The sequence below is a fragment of the Panthera leo genome, chromosome A3, assembly GCF_018350215.1.
Source record: "Panthera leo isolate Ple1 chromosome A3, P.leo_Ple1_pat1.1, whole genome shotgun sequence".
Classification (NCBI taxonomy): Eukaryota; Metazoa; Chordata; class Mammalia; order Carnivora; family Felidae; genus Panthera; species Panthera leo.
The window spans coordinates 61,344,719-61,365,322 of record NC_056681.1 but is presented as its reverse complement, the minus strand read 5'-3'; the positions used below and the strand labels follow the sequence as shown (position 1 = coordinate 61,365,322).

Below are 20,604 nucleotides of genomic sequence, written 5' to 3'. Positions count from 1 at the left end.
ACCCCTAACTGGGAGACCCGGGCAGTCTCCTGCTGAGGGGAGTGCGGGGCTGGAGCGGGAGATGGGGAGCCGGGATGCAGGACGCGGCGACTCCGAGGCCATGTCTTGGCTCTTGCTTAGATCTAGTGACTTCAGACGCTGAAGGCCTTTCTGTGCATTGGGTGTAAACAGAACCGGGTAAAAATAAGCATGCATCTCAATGTAGGACATCTGGTCTCCCCGTCCTCTCAACTCTTCCCTTTTCTGCCTGCCCATAGTCCCCAGATATTTCTGGCATCTTTGCTTTTTGTATGTTAATTTTTTCTGGCAGTGCTAGTCAGTTAATTGAGGCCTGAGAAATTTGCAGAGATCTGTGACCGTCTCTTGAAAAGCCAGTCATGAACATGTAGGCCATAGAAGATTGAGACACTCAAAATGTCAAAAGTAAATTTATGTCTTTGTGGGCGAAGGGAGCGGGGATGGGTTTGCTTTCCCTCGGTCTTGTCGCCTGCCCTCTGACATTACATAATGTTGTGTTCCTCCTGCCCCGAGTTCATCCATAATAACAGATCATGAAAATATTTCTCTGGCTAAGAAAGAAGTATAGGCAGTTGTAAAGCCCATTTTCTTGTCTTTTGCTTTGCCACTGAATGTGTTTTTGTTGGGAGGCTGCTTAAGAGTAGAATGCCCATAGCACATCTAAACCAAGGGATTTGGGGGTGAGGTGGCCCTTTGAATGTTGCGATGAAATTCTGCCTGATTCATCTTGGTTCACAGTGGATTGTGTGGACTGTGGGCAAGCCAGTGGGATTGGGGCCTGAACAGGCTGACTTGGGTGTGAATCCTGGATCTTTCACTTGCTAACTCTGGTTCTCAATTTTCTCACCTCTAAAAGGTGAGAACAGAACCTGCTTTGCCATTTGTTTTGGAATGGAGATACTGTTGGCATTGGTAAATGCACATAGAATAGCTGTAGGTTGTCCTAGAAGTAAACTGAATTTCTCATTGGTTGAAGACAGGCTTTCTTTAAGAGGAATTTTGTTTTTGGATCTAGGTCCTTTGCTTTGGGGATTTTTGCTAGAATGTTTACTCCTGGAAGATGGAATCCGTTGGTTTCTCTGAAGAAAATGAATGATGGTGCCCACGTGGGAAGGCCAGTGTGATCTGTTGGAGGGCTGCTGTCAGAAGACAGTGATGCTGTCCCAGGGGTGGTTATTGCATGTGAACAGAGATCCACAAGGCCTCATTCCCTGTGGTGTCTTGTAAACACACCTCTGTAACAACAAGCCACAGTTACTGGGAGGATGTGCCCTGAAGATAGGGCTTAAATGAAAGGACGCCCGACAGATGCAGAGGGAAGGGAAGGCTGTATTTATTTCTCCTGGGCTCAGCAGTAGATTTGGCTCTGCTGATTCTAGTGGCTGCTCTACTTCTGTTTTTCATTAAGCTTATGACATCTCAGTGTTTATCTGCTTTAGACTCTGAAGTCAAGGGTAGACATTACATTTTATTCCATTGTTTGGGAAACTGGATATTTTCTTGTATTGCTGTTAAACTGAATATTAGGATTTTTAAAAAAAAGTTGCTTTCAGGAAAGGAGGAATAAAATAATATACACAAGAGCTTGTTGTAAACTGTAAAGCACCACAGAGGTGGGGAAGAGGTCAGAGGTCAGAACTACTGACCCTGCAAGTCCCTTTAGCCAGCGGCCTACCTGGGAACATCCTGCTCAGCCTGCAAACCTGTAAATGCAGCTGAGGATTGGAATGGAAAGGCACATGGGACCAGCTGACCCCTGACCCCGACCTCACAGCATCTCAAGAATCAGTAAGACAGAGGGATGTGGAGACTTTGGACCAAGGTTGGTCTTAGCTTCTTATGAAAAACTCCTTTATTGATTACGTATTCCACGAAAGTCCTCATAGTATTATCAGCTACTCATGGTATCAGGATGCTTTGACTTTCACGGAGGAGAAAATAGCACAAATCTGCAGGGAAGAAGGCTTGATTATGTGGTTGCTTCTTTTGTAGATTAATGAGCTGGTCTTGAGAGATCCTTCAAAACATATTTTTCTAGTGTCCTGGAACAAAAGCTCTGTGAGGAGAGCATATTCTGGGGAGACCAATATTAACACCAAAGCAGGCCTCCTTTATTTTGTCTGTGCTTTTAAGGAAAATGCCATCATGCATCTAATTCCCAGGAGTTTACCTGTATTTCTATACATATGCACCCCTTGCTCTCTTTAAATTGTTTAAAAAGTATTATTTCAGATTTACTGAGGAGTTGCAAGAATAATCCAAAGAATTCCCAGATAAACTTTACCCACATTCTCCAAATGTTGACATTTACTACATTCGCCTTATTCTTCTCTCATGTTTGTTAGTGTGTGATTCCTTTTTTCTGAACTGTTTAATGGTAACCTGCAGACTTGATACTCTTTTACCTCTAAATACTTTATTATGTATATCTTAAAAACAAGGACATTCTCTTACATAACAACAGCACAGTTATTAAACATTAGGAAATTAAACATTGATACAATGCTATTATTTAATATATAGGTCTTTTTCAGATCTTGCCAATAACTCCAATAATGTCCTTTAGAGAAAAAAAAAATCCAAGATTATACATTATGTCAAATTGTGCTCTCTCTTTAGTTTGCTTTCATCCGGAACAGTTACTGAATCTTTCTTTGTAGTCCATGACATTGACATTTTTGAAGACTGCTGCCTATTTTGTGGATAAAGTCTCCCAATTTGGGTTTGCCTGCAGTTTCCTTGTGATTAGATTCGGATTATGCACTTTTGGCAGGACTAGCACAGGGGTGACCCTGCAGTGATCTCAGCGTGTCCTATCAGAAGGAGGCATATGCTGTTGATTAGTCCCATTCACTGGTCAGGTTAACTTTGATCACTTGGTTAACGTGGTGTCTGCCAAGTTCCCTTACAGAAAAGTTACCATTTTCCCATTGTATTTAATTTTTTTTTTTTAACGTTTATTTATTTTTGAGACAGAGAGAGACAGAGCATGAACGGGGGAGGGTCAGAGAGAGAGGGAGACACAGAATCGGAAACAGGCTCCAGGCTCTGAGCCGTCAGCACAGAGCCCGACGCGGGGCCTGAACTCACGGACCGCGAGATCATGACCTGAGCTGAAGTCAGACGCTTAACCGACCAAGCCACCCAGGCGCCCCTCCCATTGTATTTAATATGTATCTGGTAGTAAGATAACTTGAGACTCTGTGATTATACTGTTACTCCTCATATTCTGACTCACTAGTTTTCGAATCCATTGATGATTCTTACCTGAACCAGTTATTCTGGCTGACAGATGGTGATTTTTCTTTGTCTTCTCTCCTCTTCTTTTTTTTAATGTTTATTTATTTATTTTGAGAGAGAGAGAGAGAGAGAGAGAGAGAGAGAGAGAGAATCCCAAGTTCTGAGCTGATTAGCGTGGAGCCCAACTTGAGGCTTGATCTCATGAACCATGAACGGCAATCAAGGGTTGGATGCGTAACCAGTGAGCCACCCAGGTGCCTCAGATGGTGAATTTTCTAATTCCGTATTTCTTTCTATACTTACCAGTTGGAATTATACTGCAAGGAAGAACATTTATTTCTTCCTTGTTTATCCTTTGATTTATACCTCTGCACTCATGAATTCCAGCTTTATGCAATAGATTATAGTCTCTTACGCTCATTATTCATCTTGTTGCTTAAATTATCCCGGACTTGGCTTGTAGGAGCCCCTTATGTCCTTTTGACATACCCTCATCCTTCTTTGAGGACTTCTTTACTCTCTGGTACAAAACCCTCAAGACTCAGCTTATACTTTCCAGCCTTGGAATTAGCCATTTCTCCAAAGAGTCTTGGTATTTAAATGGTATTTATGTATTTATGAATGGTATTTAAAAACCAAGATCTGGATCCTAGGCGTGCTCATTGCTACTGAGGTGTTGCTGCCTCTAGGCCTGTTTAGTGAACGTATTGCTCTCATTTACATATTACACAAAATTTTCTCTGATTTGCATTTTAAATTTAATGCTATGTCACTGTGTCCTGGAGATCTGTATTTACAGACATTAAAATATTTTTTTTGGTCTGTATTCCAGAATATGGGTTTATCACAATTTATTGAACTATCCTTTATCAGTGGACACTTAGGTTATTCCCAATGTCCTGCTCTAAAAGTAGTGGAGAATCTGTGAATCAAATCATTGTTAATACTCGCTAATATTTCCATCTTCTAGCTCCCTAGAAGTAGGATTTCTGGGTCAAAGAGTAATTTTAAATGGAGAGCTTTGCCAAATTGCCCCCACTTCCAGGAGGCTTTCACGTTGTACTCCTTCCATTAGGGTGTGAAACTATTTCTTTTTAACTCTGCCAATACTGAGTATAAATCTTGTCAATTTTTGCCGATCTAATGGGTAAAGAAGGCATTATTACTTTATGTTTCTCAAATTACCAAAAATATTGAAAACCTTCTTGTGCTAGCTTATACTTTTGCTTCTATGAATTACCTGTGCATATCGTTTGCCCACTTTTTTCTCATTAGGTTCTTCTTTATATTGCTGAATTGTGGAAGTTACTGTGACTTTAGACTTTATTTTTGGCAGCCTTAGAAGTCTCCTTTAAGGATGATCCATTTTTCATTCGAGGGGACAAGGAAACTACCATTTTCTGAGCCCCCCCTACATCCCAGGCTCTGGGCCGAGTATTTATTTATATACATTCCCTGCAAGTCCTGTGGGAAGTTGAGCTGTGGTGTTGAGAAAGCTTAGTGAGGTGTGGTTAAGGTATCCACCTAAAAATGGTTGTAAGAGCTTGAACTGGGACTCAAACCCAGGTCTCTCTGGATCTCATGCCATTTCCATTAAAGCATATAGCTTCCTGCACAGGATTTGAAAATAATTGCTGTACTTTATTGTATCAATGTAGGACCGGGAATTCATTACTTGGAGCCTCCAATATCAGTAATTTCTATTTCTAATATTTTGATTTGTAAGTAAGGAGCTTTGAACATATACATCTTTCAAAATCATTTATTTTATTTCTGGAACTATTGTAGACTCTGGAGCCAAAGTCCCTGTGAGCTTCCAATCAGCTCTGTGACTTTGGGCAAATAGCTTAATCTTTCTGTGTCTTGGTTTGCTCATCTGCAAAACTGGGCTGATGATAGTAGCAACCCCAGAGTCTTGTTGGGGGGGGGGGGGGTAAAGTGAGTTAATGCACATCAAGGGCTTGGAATGGCACCTGTTGCCGGCTAAGCATTCGGCAACATGAACCGTTATGATGAGTTCATGTGTGTAGCAAGTGCAGGCAGTGTGGAACTTGGAATTAGAGCAGCCATTTCTCTGCAGGTTTAACCATCTCTTTCATCATAAGCTGTCTGGGAAATGGGGGATCAGGGCCCCTGGGTGCTGTGTGCTTGTCTTTTCAATATGGTCTCTGCACACACCTTGCTCATACTCAGCCCAGCTGGCCCCTAGCGTTTGCTCACAGCCCTTAACCTGGGGCAGGTGAGACCTTGCAGCCCTTTCAACGTGCAATCTGTTCTTGAGGCTCACCTGGTGAAGTACTCAGAAGCAGAAGTCTCCAGTGGGGGAGGGTCTGTGGTGATAAAAATGTGTCCATTTTCTGGTATGGGGTCAGGAAGACAGAGGGGTGTCTTCTGGGAGGGGACCTCTGGAGGAGAAAAGCATTCAGTTCCTTGCAGCTCCCTTCCTGGGACACCATCAGAACCTTTACTTCAGACATATAGTAATTCTCCTGGCCTTTATGCAGTGCCCTTCCTGTTGTACCTACCAGGTAGAATTCTGAGGCTGAAATCCCCCGCCTCCCTCCCTGTTCCCCACACCTCCACCATAGCCCTTGTACAGCTGGTATCAGCTGCTGTCTGATAAAATTCATTCACTCCAGGATGTGGAACTCTTTCTTTTGTTTTGTGTTGCTTGAATTTCAAATGGTGCCTTCTCTAACCTGCTAATTAGAATTTTTAAGGAGGATGACCTAGGTGTACAAATTCTGAAGTGTGAAGGAAATACATCTAGGCAGGTGTATATTTCTGGAGTACAGGGTCCTCTTAGGAAACAGGGATGCCCAGCAGTTCATGAGTCTCCCTGGATTGTGGGGTGTGTCATTTGGGGTCTTTGGGCTGACAAGTAAACAGTAAGGTCATTTATTATCTCATAGAATCGGAGTTCTACTCTATCAACAGTTCTGCAGTTTCATCAAGGACCTGGATTCTTCTCTTCTTTGCAGCCATCACTGCTGGTGTCAACCCAGAGTGAGCCTCCTCATGATGATGAGGTTGTCCTTATGGTCAGTGGGACTGCATGTTTCCCCACTCCTGACACCAGCCAGTCTCTAGCCACAGCCACTCTGGTGTGTGGGAGCAGTGAGGACCACGTAGCCTCCCTTGGACGCGGACTAGGAGGCTGCGAGGATGCTGTGTGCTGATTGGCTTAGGAGTGTTCCTCCATGGGTGGGCCCCAGACCAGTGGAATCAGCATCCCTTAAGATATTAGGTGTGAGGCTCAGGCCCCACTCCAACCTACTGAATTAGAAATTCTGGGCTGGGGCGCAGCACTCTGTTGTAGCAGGCCCTCCAGGTGATTGTGATGCAAGTTCCAGTTTGAGAATTGCTCTTAGTGTAATCAAGGCCACTCCCATTCATCAGCTGGAGTTGGGACTGGCTTTTCCTGAATCCAGAGAGGATTGCTCCCAGAATAGGAAGAAGGGAGAAGAGCGCTGGTGGTCAGCCCACAGCGTAAACTGAGGAACCTGTGGGCACCTTTGTTCTCCATGTCTCCCTCCCCGCCCCCGGCCTGGGCCCCAGTTTACTGGCCCAACTGTTTCCTAGCCCCATGCCTGCAGCCTCTTCAGCTCCTCCGAGAGTGGCCCACATCCTCCCTGCATGGAATCCTCCCTGCAAGGAATCACCATGGTTATACCCCAGCCCCAGCTTCTATCTCTGGTCCAGCAAGGTTGGGAGTCCACTGGACCAGCTGCTGTGGATCTAGACCGGCCCTTATGACTCCCTTTCCAGAGGCATTCTGGAAGTATGTTCTGATGTATAGAGTTTGCTTACCATGCTACTCCTTGCTCAGTTAGAAAAAAATAGAAAGCAGTACAGTTAGTAGGGGCTTGAGAATGCTTAAGGAGTTGGCCTGGGGACAGCCTAAGGGACTACTTTCAATGGCAATTTGTAGTTCTCTCTGGCTTTGCCCAGTGTGACCTGCTTTGTTGTTCCCTTTTCAAGTACAGCTGCAACTTTATGTTTAGGTGAAGTGAAAGAGCCACCTCCATGGTGTAATCTGTGAGCTCAAAATCTCTCACCGTTCCACATTTTTCCAGAAACTAGTGAGCTGAGGTATTTCTAGATTTTCTTGATTTTCCAAGGTTCCTGTTAATCCAGGCAATCTCATACCTGCTGTACCACATCAGTGCTAATTGCTGAGGAAGGAAGAGCACCTGAGGAGGAGACCGGGTGGGCCAGGGTCCAGAACAGTGTTTTTCAAACAGCAGTGGTTCTGAAATCAGTTTGAGATTGTAACCAGCATTTAAACATATTTTTTTTTTGAAGGATGCCTGGGTGGCTCAGTGGGTTAAGCATCCAACTTCGGCTCATGGTTCATGAGTTCATGGGTTCGAACCTCATGTCGGACTCTGTGCTGACAGCTCAGAGCCTGGAACCTGCTTTGGATTCTGTATCTCCCTTTCTCTCTGTCCCTCCCCTGCTCACACTCTCTCTGTCTCTTTCTCAAAAATAAATAAACATTAAAAAAATTAAACATTTTTTTTGAAATAAAATAGAAAATATCCAAGTACATTTCTTATAGAAAGGGTTGGCATTTTTTGGTAAAAATGTAGCTATGTGCATGAGGTGTATGTTCGGGTACTGTTTCACTGTGAATGCTTCCTACTGTGGGTTTGGCAAAAAGGTGTAAAATCTGGAAGTTGAGCACATAGTGGAGGGGGCTACCCTGGCCATGTACAAAAACACATGCACACACATATGGGGTCTTTCCCCAGGGAGAGGGTCTCTGGCCTTCATCAGAACCTCAGAGGTCTGTGACTCACCACAGTTGGAGAACCACGGATCTAAAATAAAAGGGGACTTTTTTTTTTCTTGAGCAGCAGGCAAAAGTTTATTAGAGTATAAGATTAGAAAGTAAGAGTAGTAAGAAAGCTCTCTTCACAGAGAGAGGACATTCGAAAGTGAATGTCCCCAAAAAAGGACTTTTAGTGGTGTGGGCCAGTGGGAGTGGAGCTGGAGCCCAGGGACAGCAAGAAAAAAAGGCGTAGATGTTCTGGTCTTGCTCTGACTTATTATCTGTGGTATTTGATCAATCCTCCTGATGATGTTGAGGGTCCTTAGCATGGCTACTCTGAGGTGAGGAGGCAAGGCAGGGAGTGTGTGGATTTGTCAGAGGTTTAAAATTTAACCATGGACACCTGACTCATCCTTCTCCTAACAGGGTGGATCAGCGTGTCTGCCTAAACACACACACACACACACACACACACACACACACACACACACACACACACACACAGAGAGAGAGAGAGAGAGAGAGAGAGAGAATATGAGATAGGTAAATAGGTTGATATCTGGATCTCCCTTGTTTTGAGGCTGGCCCCATTGGAGCCATCACTGCCTGTGATCCCCCTGCAATCCTTTGTGACTTAATAACAGGAAAACTTCCAAGTCACCTTGGCTGCCTTTGGGATGCATTAATGTAGGTGTTAGTCTGGTTTGTGTTACAAAGCATATGTAATAATCTCTTTGGGGTGCCTGTGTATGTTTTTTGAGGGGGCATAAGTTGGATTATGAGACATGAACCTGAATATGCCTCCACAACCCATGGCGGGTTATGTAGGTTGAGATAAGCAGGAGATTTGTGCATTGCAATGCTCTGGACCAATGCAGGTGGGAAGTTACAGTCTTGCAGGAGACTTGGTATCTTTCCTCTCAGTTTTACAGTCTTGAAAGCCATTTTTCCCATAGTGCCCCTATTTTTTTTAAATGTTTATCTATTTACCTTGAGAGAGAAAGAGAGAGCGCTAGCAGGGAAGAGGCAGAGGGAGAGAGAGAGAATCCCAAGCAGCTCCATGCTGTCAGTGCAGAGCCCAACACAGGGCTCAAACTCACAAACCGAGAGATCATGACTTTAGCCAAAATCAAGAGTCGGATGCTTAACCAACTCAGCCACCCAGGCACCTCCATAGTGCCTCTATTTTAAAAAATGTACTGTGTTCAGTTTTCTCAACATCCTTCAAGTCCTGTCCATGCTTTAAGAAATTTCTCTGTAGGGGCGTGGAGCCTGCTTAAGATTCTCTCTCTCCTTCTCCCTCTGCCCCTCTCCTGTGTGCACGTGCACGTGTGCTCTCTCTCTCTCTCTCAAATGAAAAATAAATGTTAAAAAAAAAAAAAAAAGCATTAACAGCCATAAAGAAATGTATTCAGAAGGCTAAAGTACATCAATCTCTGACTCCTGCCCAGGGCACCTCTGAGGGGAAATGTAGAAGAAGGAGGTTCTGAGAGGCAGGGGACTGCCAGTAAAGGTCAGAGAAGGATGTGGGCAGAACAGGGAAGTAGGAGGAGCCTGGGCTCATAATGTTTTGTCAGGTGATCACTGACCCAGCTAAGCCTTCTCTTCTACTGACACTTTTTTTAAGCACATAAAAACTTGTGATTGTGTGAAGTGGATGTTGAGTATTTTCACATTTCTTATTCATTGCTTTGACTGTGTTCTGCATAGACATATGTTAAAATGATCACATTATGTAATTGGGTAATAATCAAATGGCTGATAAAATGCGGTAATAGAGCCCAATTAAGATGGGACTGTGTGCCAAAAAATGTCAGGGTAACCCAGAATCTTTCTAACATTGTTGCTCCTTGGTTTTGAAGAGGACAGAGTGATGGGTGAATGGATTGCCTTAGGGAAATACCGTGCTGGTAGACAGTGCCCACCTCAGGCGGAGGAGAAGCGTGCATTTGGATTTTGCCCCTAACCTGCTGGTGACTTGGTGAAATCATGCCTGAATCTGACCTCCTTCCTCATTCATCTGGAGCAGGTGAATCCCTCATTTCTTTCTTCCTTGACCCCCAGTCCAACAATGAAGCAGAGTTGTGATTGTGCCTGAGGGCTGCATAGGTAAAGTTGGCATCGAGGGAGACACACATACATACACAGTATTTAGGGAAGTACTTGTTTAGTCTGTGGCCTTGGAAATCAAGGTCCTGTCTCTACTCTTCTTTCACTTTCTGGCTCCCCTCTGCAGTGATTTATGAGTATCTTTCTAGAGTACATAAACTTAGTGTCAGAGACCCTGGAATACCCTGGATATGTCCATGAAGGTTGAAGCTGTCTGTATATCATGCAGACCAAACTCTTCCTGGTCCAAGTAGAGTGTCTGGTACCTTTCTCTGGCTCTTCTACCCTGCACTCCATCCCCACACCCGCCTTCTGAGGCCCACTGCATATAATCCCCCAGTACAGCTATAGGCTTTATGTTGATGCTCAAATCCTTGTCATTTTCCATGAACTGATGAATGCCACTTTACTCCCTGAAGTTTTCCCCTGATAATGTATGCACAGCTGTTCGGATCTGGATTGTCTCTCTCTGGCAGTTTGATATCCTCCCCTGAATACTTCACCTACCTCTCTGTGACCTCCTTTTACACTATTTTTGACCTATTTTATTTTCTATTATTCATTCCTGACATTTTACAGAAAGGGTGCATGGATTTAAAGTTATCAGTTAAAGCATAAACTGATTAAAAAGAATTAAAGACAGCTTCAAATGGATACAACCGTATGAGTGCCGTCCCTTCAAGAAGAGCCCTGAACTTATTTCAGGGATGCTTGTGTTACCAGAAGCTGTCACGTTCTTCATCTGTGTGTCTTTCTCCTTGAAACACTGCAGAACTCATGAGAAGAGGAACCTGACTTTCTTGATAATGCAAATAGTCTTGCAAATAGTGGGTGACGTACCAGTGATTGCCCAAGATACATATTTTCTGATTATCATTGTAGGCGCCTTCAAACTACATGATCTTTCGAATAACCTTCCTACAGGGAGAAAGATGTTTGCATTTTGAGTCAACTTGATTATTTAATCATTCCTTAATTAGTCAGATATCTTTACCAAGCTAGGTATTAGCCTCATTGGCCAAAAGGAATAGAAAAGCCAGCAGACAGGTTGTGAAGCAGTGAGAAGTCTTTGCAGCTTGTGGACTGGCTCAAAGAGAAAGGATGCTTCTGTGACGGCAGTGCCACTCTTGCACTGAAGGGGCTTCAGGCCCCCCTGTCTGGCGTTCGTGTCTGTCCTCATTACAGCAGCCAGCACAGCCTCAGCCCCATCTCTAGCAGAGAAGGTTCTAAACTGTCATGGAACAGATTCGTTCCAAACAGGATTAGATGAGATATGAAGTCCCAGGGCAGTAATCTCTGTGTCATTCCTTTTCGAGCAGGGCATCGCGGGGTCTCACCAGTATTACATACGCTCAGGCTGGCTGGTTTGTAAACTGTTAAGGATCGCACCCGTATTTATCATGGCCACTAGCAGCCTGTGGCTTAGACTCTGAACCTCATTTAATGGGCTCACTGAAATGAAAAAACAAAAAAACAAAAAAACAAAACGGGCTATTTTTGCCTCATAACCTAGATTCGTCTGCACTAAATATGCAAGCCAAGCTATTAAATGTTTGGGGCAGTCAACAGGAATTCGGCATATTAAGGCTTTTTGAATTTACTACTCAGACAGGCCTAGAAATAAGATAGGTTGCCTTTTTTAGATTATAAATGTTGATTATATTGGGGAGAAGCTATTTTATAAAATAACTCTACAACAAAATGAATTTTAATATGCTTGTAGGGTCTTGTGAGCATGCACTCACTTGAGCCTAGGACCTAGGGTAAATTTGAGAATGCTTTATTTAAGGCATTAAAGAAGGAGAAGGGGACTGTTCATGAACTTAAATCTAAAATAGTACCCTTCTCTGTCAGCATCCCAGTACGGTGACCTTTGCCACCATTGGATATAAGTGGGGAATGGTAAAATTGTGAGGATTAATATTTGGCTGCATATAACAGGAAAACATCTGAAGGAAAAGAGGCCTAGTCAGAGAAGGCATGTCTTTCTTGTTGTCAGACCTTGTGCTGTACCTGCCTGTGGTGAGGCCCAGTGCCTCCTGTCTGGGTTGGCAGCTAGAGGTGTGGTCAGCTCATGGGCCTTCCAGACACCAGGCTGGAGGAAGGCACACTTCCCAAGAACTCCTCATCAAATTTCTCCTTACGTCTTGTTGGCAAGAACCGAACTCCTGGCCATACCTAGCTGCAAGGGAGGCGGACAGCCCTGGGCCAACTAAACGTCAGGATCCTAGGGCTTCTGTGGAGGAAGCAAAGAATAGACATTGGAGGCAACTGTGTCTCTCCTGCAAGTTGTCTTTTTTGGAAGGTGAGTTTTTAATGCTTGTTGGAAAAATGTTGGCAAAACTTTGGGAAAACTTCTCTGGGGAGGCTGTAGGCATGGAGAGCTAACTAAAAAGTTGAGAACTTGAGACCTTTCTTGCTTCCACACTTCTTTCATACGACAGCCTGAAGGAGGTCACTTGATCCCTTTGTTCCTTCATTTCCTCATTTAGAAAACAGAAATGGCCAAGTTCTGAGCTAAATTCTCAGGGCCAGTGCCAAGGCTTACAGACCAGAGCTGCTTCCCACCAGTAGTCCCTCTGGTGCCTCTGGACCTGTGGGTGTGTCTGGAGGGAGGGGCTGCTTGGGTGGGGGGATTTCAGGAAGAATGTGAGATCCAGGCAAGGGCCTGTGGATGAGATGCCCTGGGGCCCAGGAAGAGGAAGACAAGCTTGTCCCCACTGTAGTCTCCAGGGCTGGCTTATCCTTCCCCACCCTGAACCCACCACAGGCAGGTCCCCTCCCCAAGTATGGGGAGGGCCAGCCTCATTAGTGGAATTGAGGGTGGCACCTGGGTCTGTGCTTCTCTCCTGCCTCTTTCCCTCCTTGCCTTGCTTTCCTTCCAGAAGGGAGATCCCAAGTGTCTGCTCTGTCAGATGAAAGGGATCAAATAACCAGTTTATTCTAGGTGTCAGCGAAATTTAATGTGTTCTTTCTGAGGCATTTGGATTTTAAGAAGGATATATGTGCTAGCAGTCCCTAAACTCAGAAGAGAGCCTCTCCAATGGTCAGATGTCAGGCCAAGGAACAGGCATGGATAGAAGTTGGGGCCCTCCTTGTGCCTGCCAGTCACTGGGTACAAGCATTTGTCTGCTGCACACCTGGGTAATGCTGGCCAGCCCAGCTGTTCCTGTCCTCTTCCCTCTACCCCAACCCAGCACGTGTGAATGACACACACACCTCTCTCACCTCTTGTGTGTGCTCACACATGGCATTCACACATGTACTTACAGCTGTCATTTGCACATGTGCATACACACCTTTTGTGTTCACACACACACACACACACACACACACACACACACATCCTAAAAAGGCAGTAGCTGCTGAGGAGCTATGCTTTGCTTTCTGTCTGATTGGAATCCCTGGGAGTTAGGGGTATAGACGTGCATGTATGTTCAAGAATCTTTATAAACACTCTTTGAATTCATGCCTCTGAAATACGGAAGTTTCTTTTTGTGTTTCCAAAACTAATGATGAAAATTTGCTAATCTGTAGTAATGTTTCCTAGCCTTAGAAAACTTTTTTAGGGGTGCCTGGGTGGCTCAGTTGGTTAAGCTTCTGATTCTTGATTTTGGCTCAGGTCATGATCTGATTGTTCATGGGTTTGAGCCCCACGTTGGGCTCTGTGTTGACAATATAGAGCCTGCATGGAATTCTCTGTCTCTGTCACTCCCCTGCTTACTCTTTATCTTTCTCAAAATAAATAAAAATAAACTTAAAAAAATTTTTTTAACTTCACATTTTTAAAAAGGCAAGGATTATCAAATGGCCCTTTCTCACTTTCTCTACCCTATGAGTGGCTTTTGTAGGCAATGGATGAACATAGCATCTTTCCTTGTATCCCAGCAGTAATCATCACTTCCTGGTGATTATCTTCAGATTGTTTTGCTATCCACTTTTTTCTCAGTATAAACATAGGTTGTTTTGTTTTGTTTTTTCATCTTTGAGAGTGAGATATTTTACTTAAGGGAGGTATCTGTCAAACTTCATAAAACTACTTTTCTTCCGCCTTCATGGGTGTGCTGGTCCATGTGTTATGTGGACCTTGCCTTCCCATTCCACAGGTGCCAAGGGTGGGTGTCTGGCCCCAGTGAACTAGATGCTGTACTTTTTCAGAAGAAACAAAAACCGTTGGGACACCCTAAGTGTGCAATGTAAATGAAGAAAGTGAGGCCCTGGCCAGGAGGGAAGTGGTTCTGATTTCCATGTTTCATCTTCCACTCTTAAAGGGGAAAGCACTTTCAAGGGAGTATGATAGGGGAGAGAAGTGCAGAGAAGGCAGAAGTTCTTGAACGCATTGCTGACTATAGAATGTTGCTGTCATGTGGCCCCTGGCCCGGTAACCCTTGCCAGGGGCGTAGCAGGCATTTGGGCAGCATCTGAGTTCAAGATGGTGACCACCACAGGCCTAGAGACACCTGAAGTGGAGCATCCATGGGGCACAGAATAAAGTCCCAGGTCGGGGCACCTGGGTGGCTCAGTTTGTTGAGCATCTGACCCTTGATATCAGCCCAGGTCATGATCCCAGCATTGTGGGATTGAGCCCTGTGTTGGGCTCTGTGCTGAGTGTGGAGCCTGCTTCAGATTCTCTCTCTCTCTCTCTCTCTCTCTCTCTCTCTCTCTGTCATTCTCCCCCCCCCCCCCCCAAAAAAAAGAATAAAAGTCCTAGGTCAGGATCATGTGATGCTCAAGCAGAGCTTTGTCCAGTGGGAGTGACACTCACTGTGAAACAGTGTGGATGGGGCAGATCTGAACTGTCCCAGGGGAAGGAGTGACACTGATTGAGTAGACCTGGGTCTAGTGCTCACTCCCGATGCTGGGAACTTGGCAGTCTGATTGCCTGGCCTGGGTCTGTTGATCGCCTGCGCCCCCAATTTGAGTGGCCTGAGAGAGGGTGGGTACACACTTCTGCTAACGGAGTGTAATTAGGGAGTGAGTGTTGGGCTGCCAAAAGGAAAACAGCATCAGAGTAAGCTAACCTAGTCCAGGCACCCTGAAGGCCTGGCTCCCCTGAACCACCTGTTTGGGAGCCCCCTTACCCTCTCCTTCTTGGTGTATAGCTCCTTGACAGTAACTCCTTAGGGGTCTAGAGGAATCACTTAAAATGTTCAATTCTTCTTTGCTGTGTTTTATTGAGAGGGAGGGTGTTGTGTCCCACAGTGGTACTGACATTTGTGAAGATTGTTCTCTGGGGACGTTCCCAGTGAACATAACAGATCTGGAGTGTCATAGGACATAAATGTCCTTCAGGGAAGGAACAGCAGCTCTGTTTTCTTTGTATCTCCAGAGTATCCCACAGTGCCTGGTACAGTATAGGTGTATAATTAGTGTTTGTCGAGTGAATGAATGAACAAAGCTGCCATTTCATTGTGGAAAGTGCAAGAAAAGGCTCAGCCTGTCCTGGGAAGACAGCCCATTTCCCGGAGGTCAAGTTGGGGTTTGGTCTAACTCAGGAGAGGGAAGTGAGACTGGGGCTTGTGGCACACCTGGTGTTGCAGTCAGTCTTTGGGTGAAGCCAAACCTGGCAGCTTGTGTCCCTGTACCTGATATGTCCTCCCTGTGCAGTGGCATTCGTGTCCTTAGCACACAAGCCCTGTCAGCCAGCTGGCTGTGACCTAGCAGCTGCTTCTGTTCCTCTGGGAAGAAAGTACCACACCTTAGGGCTCAGTCATCTTGGATTATTTTCTTTCTAAATTTTATCAACTTTCTCACATCTGCACAGGGTCGCAAGTGTGGTATCATAGGTGCTAAAAGAGAAGCCCAGTAGGGTGGGGTTCACAGGAAGGGTGGCCTCCTCCTCTTCTGGGCCTTGGGGACATCACAGGGCTTCACGTAGAGTTATGTGTCAAGGGTGGGGGTGATAGCTCGAGCTGGGAGTTTCAAGAGAGAAGCGTGGGGAGGACAGGGATAACGCATCAGGAAGGAGTTTCAGGAGACGCAGGGTCAGATCACCGAGGGGCTCACGGTCCATCATCAGGTCCTTTTCAAGTTTGGGACTTCATCCCACACAGGAGGTTTCTCAGACTTTTTAAAAAGCTTTTTATTGTTTTGCTTATATCATTGTTTTAAATGAAAAAAGCAATTCCAAAGTCTTTTTAGGGGTTTGAGGAGGTCCTTTCTTAGATGGTAATTGTTCTTGTAACCATACCTGTGTTCTAACCAGGTTTGTGGGCCAAGATGGGCTCCCTCATTTCCATTCAGTGGTGTGGGCACCGCAGTTCACTGAATCCTGATGCAGGGTCCCCAGAGCCCATAGTGGTGGCGATGAAGCCATGTCTGTGACATGATGGAAATGAAACCAGGACTGGGGAAGGATATTCTAAACCACCTGTAAAAATTGAGCTGGCTGTGAGGAAAAGAAAGTATTGGGGTGTGAAGAACCCCAGAAATCTGGGTTTCTAGAAACAAATATTAATTGTCTCAGGGTCCTCTCCCTGCACATTGAAACAGCTGAGCGGGCAGCTTCAGTTGGCCCTACCTCCTCCATAGTCATGCTCTTGCTATGACCTTGTGGGGTCTCTACACTGGGCAGGGAGGGGGGTGCAGTATAGACATAAAACATAGTCAAGCCTGATGGCCAGTGGCTGGGGGAGGGGATGAGGTAGTGAGAGATTATGGGGACAGGACTTGGCTTGTAGTTGTGTTAGGACATGCTCCTGCTCTAAGATTTTGTGACTTGGGGACTGGGAGCATAAACTTCACTGTGCCATATAGTGGGGTGATGTGGTCAGGGAGAAAAATGTGGCAGAAGGGCAAGGCTGGAGAATAAGGAAGTGAAGGGCAGAGAGCAAGGGACGAGGCGATGGAAATTGTTGCCAGCAGCAGGTGCAGCCTTGTCGATTTCCTCACCTGCTGGGGTGACACTGACCCAGAGAAGCACCCCTTTGAATTCCCACCCTCTTATTAGTGACTATACATTAATATCACGTGGTGGGAGTCCTCAAAACCTGCTTGTACTTAGCTTGATTTGCCACATTTGATAACATTTTATGTTCTGTTTTAAATAGGCATACATTTTCATGATTCAAAAATTAGAAGGTACAGCAGGGTATATGGTAAAGTCAGCCTCCTGCCGCAGCCACCTAGATCCCCTCCTGGAGACACCAATGCCATGTGCTTTTCTTGTGTTCTTCCCAAGATATTCTGTGTATATGCCAGCAGATGTGTGTGTGTACACATTAAAATGTTTTTATGCCCACAGTGTCACATTCCATGTCCACTGCACCCCTCACCATCTCCCGTTACTATTTCTGGGTACTCATTGCATAGAGTTTCTCTTTGTTTTGCCCAGCTACACAGCATCCCCCTGCCAGGCTGTGCTGTAGATTCTTTGACTAGTGCATTCTCTATCTCTTTTTTTTAATTAAAAAAATTAATTTATTTATTTTGAGAGAGAAAGAGAGAGAGAGTGCACATGCATGGGAGGGGCAGAGAGAGAGGAGAGAGAGAGAGAATCCCAAGCAGGCTCTGTGCTGTCAGCATGGAGCCCAACATGGGGCTTGATCCCACAACCCTGAAATCATGACCTGAGCTGAAATTAAGAGTCAGACACCTCACTGACTCAGCCATCCAGGCGCCCCTGACTAGTGCTCTCTTGAGCTTGGTAGGCTCTTCCTGGTCTGTGCCGGGCACTAATATGTTAGCTCTTTGAAAGAGCACCCCCCACCCTTGCCCTAAGGTGTGGATAGAGTATCCCCCTATCTGGAAGGAAAGTGTGGGATTGGGTGATATTTGGAAGTTCCCATTTACTGCTATTCTCATCTGGACTATAACTTTCTTTGGGGAGTAGAGGGCAGCTAATGGTTAGATACTATTGTTTGTAAGATACGCTTCTTTAGAATATTACCTTTCGTTACACATAGGCCTTTTAAACCCACCCATAGCATCCTGAATGAGGCTTGTCAAGGCCACATTTGACCCGAGCTTCAAGAGCAGTGGTTCCGAGGGACTTTGCAGGGCCCACTGCACGTTTGAGCTACTACAGGTGCTGCAGATGGTTCTGGAGGGATGTCTCTGACAGCCAGGACCAGGAATGCATAGTGCTTGTGGCATCGTGTTTGTGACATGATGATATCTAGCTGAGGCTGCTTCTTCCCGCCCAGTGAATCAGTTGCTCCTACCACCGTGCCATGTGTCTGAGAGGGAAGGGAACAGCCTGGACATTGTAAATATGTCAATATGTCTTGGAGTCATGTTGGATGGTCCCTGTCAGCTTCCAGATCTGCAAGACAGTCCTGGTAGTTTACCACAGTGGAGCCGGTGTGCAGTCATCTCACATGGCAGCATTGTAGAGGCAGCGGACATCTTTGAGGGCCCCACCTTCAGGCCTGGGGGAGGGGCAGTGGCGGGCTCTTGCCACATGTGGGGACGCTCCAGAGAGCAGGACTTGATGGTAGCCCACCCCCAGAGGGTTCACAGCTGCAAGGCTGCTTATCAGCCCCTGTGCAGGTGTCAGCAGGACACATTCAAGCCATGAAGCCTCTGTGGGAGGGAGCCAAGGGCTGGCAGATGTTAGACGTTAGCCCCTGGGGTCTGTTGTGTGCAGTGCCAGTGGCCAAGGGGCGCTGAGATGGCTCTTTCTGCCCCATTAGTGGCTGTCAGCTAGCTCAGGGCACCAGTCTGCTGGATAAACCCAGCTGTTGCAGAAGGTCAGAGAAGAATGGGAGCAAAGAAGGCAGTTCAGGGGGCCCGCCAATGACTGCTTTCAGGAAGTGAACAGGCTTATTCATGTTCATATTTTCTCTAAAATACTCTTGAGGTTTTGAGGCTCCACCCTGAGCCCTGTGTGGCCGAGGGCTGCTTGTCCTGGTGGAAGGGATGGTCTTCAAATCTTGTGCTAGCCTAAGTCTGGATGGCGGGGTCCTGGGGCAGCTCAGTCCTGCCTCTGAAACTGAATGGAGGCAGAGGGGAGGCAGAATTGCTGTCAGGGTCATGGGGCCTCCTGCACACAGAGCCCAGGAGGAGGTCGCTAACAGTGGAGGAAGTGGAATTATTGCACATGGTGCATTTCGACATTGGGACTCAACCCTCAAGAAGGAAAACCAAGTGTGGGGGTGCATGGCGCCCGGGCTGAAGAAATGAAAAGTGGGCAGAAGGCTGAACGTTAACTGCCTTGTCTTTTGCTCACCCACTTGGCCCTTCTCTTGGGCTGGCCCTGGCAAGGCAGAGTTATCTCACCCCACACCAGCTTCAAGGCCTGTGGCTGGGAGAAGTTCTCTTGCTGTGTTTATTCAAGGTAAGGGTTCTCTCATAACAGCTTGTGATGCCTGAGGCCAGGAGGGTCTAGTCCATGAGACATCAGGAAAGCTTTCCCTGTGAATACCTGAGTTAATTGTACTGGATGTTACAATGTGTAACATGCCTGTGGCAATATTGTACTTGTATGGGATGAGCTAAGAGAGTCCTTGAATAGCTTTGGAAACTCCCTTTTGGGATGTAGTTGAGAGAAGCAATAAATATGAGAGTATTTTTTAAATGTAAGCAAGCTAGGGGTATCTGGGTGGCTCAGTTGGTTAAACTTCCAACTCTTTTTTTTTTTTAATTTAAAATTTTTGAGAGAGAGGGACTGAGCACGAGTGGGGGAGGGACAGAGAGTGAGGGAGACACAGAATCTGAAGCAGGTTCCAGGCTCTGAGCTGTCCTCACAGAGCCCGACATGGGGCTCGAACTCACGAACTGCAAGACCATGACCTGAGCTGAAGTCAGACGCTCAACCCGCTGTGCCACCCAGGTGCCCCAAGCATCCAGCTCTTGATTTCGGCTCAGCTCATGGTCTCACAGTTGGTGGGATCAAGCCCTGCGTTGGGCTCTGTGCTGACAGTGTGGAGTCTGCTTGAATTCTCTCTCTGTCCCTTTCTCCCTCTTTCCTCTCCCCCACTCATTCTCTCCCTCTCTCTCTCTCTCTCTCTCTCTCTCTCAAAATAAATAATCATTAAAAAAATGTAAGCAAGATAATCACAGCATAAGGCAGTAGTTCTTCAGTACCGCTAGCTGGTGGTCTAGGGAGGGTGGCAACGATTGTCCTTCACCGATGGACATTTCTTCAGTTCCTGCTGTGCCAGGCACCTTGCTGATTGCTTCACATGCCCGCATTTAGTGTCCTTGTATTAGTTTCCTAGGACTTCTGTATCAAAGTCTTACAGATTTGGTGGCTTAAACCAACAGAAATGTATTCTCTCACAGTTCTGGAGGCTGGAAGTCTAAAATAAGTATCACAGGCTCCAAATCGAGGGTTCAGCAGTGCCATGCTCTCCTTGGTAGCATTAGTGGGGAGCCTTGTCCATCTTCGGGTGGCTGCTGGCATTCCTTGGCTCATGGTCCCTCCCCGCCTCCCCTACCTCCCCGCCTCCATCTTCAGTGCCGGCTGTGTAGCATCTTCTCTGTGACTTCTTCCTTCTGTTTCTATCATGTGCCCTTCATCT

The 20,604-nt window shown here is 45.9% G+C and overlaps 1 protein-coding gene across 9 annotated transcripts in view; it reads left to right on the top strand.

The window, feature by feature from the left end:
- Positions 1 to 20,604, top strand: part of INPP4A (inositol polyphosphate-4-phosphatase type I A) — a 156,202-nt gene that overhangs the window by 413 nt on the left and 135,185 nt on the right. Inside the window, exon 1 of one of the 9 annotated variants that reach the window (XM_042932040.1) lies at positions 17,708 to 19,418. The exons of the other annotated variants lie outside the window; for them this stretch is intronic. The gene's annotated coding sequence lies outside the window, so the exon portion shown is untranslated. Of the gene's footprint in view, positions 1 to 17,707; positions 19,419 to 20,604 lie in introns of those variants that run through there. 9 annotated transcript variants of the gene reach the window in all.